Source organism: Arachis ipaensis, chromosome B04 (genome assembly GCF_000816755.2).
Source record: "Arachis ipaensis cultivar K30076 chromosome B04, Araip1.1, whole genome shotgun sequence".
In the NCBI taxonomy this organism is placed as follows: domain Eukaryota; kingdom Viridiplantae; phylum Streptophyta; class Magnoliopsida; order Fabales; family Fabaceae; genus Arachis; species Arachis ipaensis.
In genome coordinates, this window is record NC_029788.2 from 69,119,022 (window position 1) to 69,119,942 (window position 921).

Here is a 921-nt window from a genome sequence, read left to right on the forward strand (position 1 = left end):
TTCGACTTGGACTGATTGAAGACAAAGCAACTGACCTCTTCAGGTCAGGACCCCCGACCTCTTCTTTAAAAGAGGTCGGCCAAGTCAACATAAGAAGCCCAAGCAGGCCCAAACAAAGGGACACAGCCCAGTCTAAAGGCAGTTAAGGCCTAGAAAGACAAAGGCGGTTTCCCTCGAAGTTAAAGATGACTTCTCTTAAAGATAAGATAAGATAACTAACTTATCTTATCTAGAAAGGTCAGCCCACACTACTATAAATACACTGGAGCACCCAGGTATAACTCATACTCTGATTCTTCCAAATACCTGCTTAAAACCCATGCTGACTTAGGCATTGGAGTCCTTTGCAGGTACCACCATTCTCCGATGATCACGGATCAACAGCACTTCCAAGCCCAATAAGTCGTACACGACAGTACCGGCTACCACAGCAGATCTCATCCGAGATCGACCTTCAGTTTCAGGTAACACTCGGAACATTGGCGCCGTTGCCGGGGAACCTGGAAGTTGTAACAACCCTAGTTTTTGAAAATCAAAAAATTAGTTATTTGTGATTTATTTTATTTGTTGATAATTTTATTTTAAGAAAATTATTTTACAAAAGGTAATTAAATGGAGTTTCATCATAATTGAAGTTTAAATTAATTAGAATTTTATTATAATCTTTATTATAATTGAGTATTTCACATAATTTCAGTAATTGAAAAATAAGAAAGAATTGTATAATTTAATTTAAGTAACTTTTACTATAAATAATTTATTAAGAATAATTAAATTGGTTTTATAAATCTTTTGAGTTTAAGTTAATTAATATTTTTGTGTAATCTTATTACAATTGATTATCTTATATAATTTGGAATTAAGTTTTGATAATAGAAATATAACAAAAAGTCCTATCATTTAATTTGAATAATTAATATT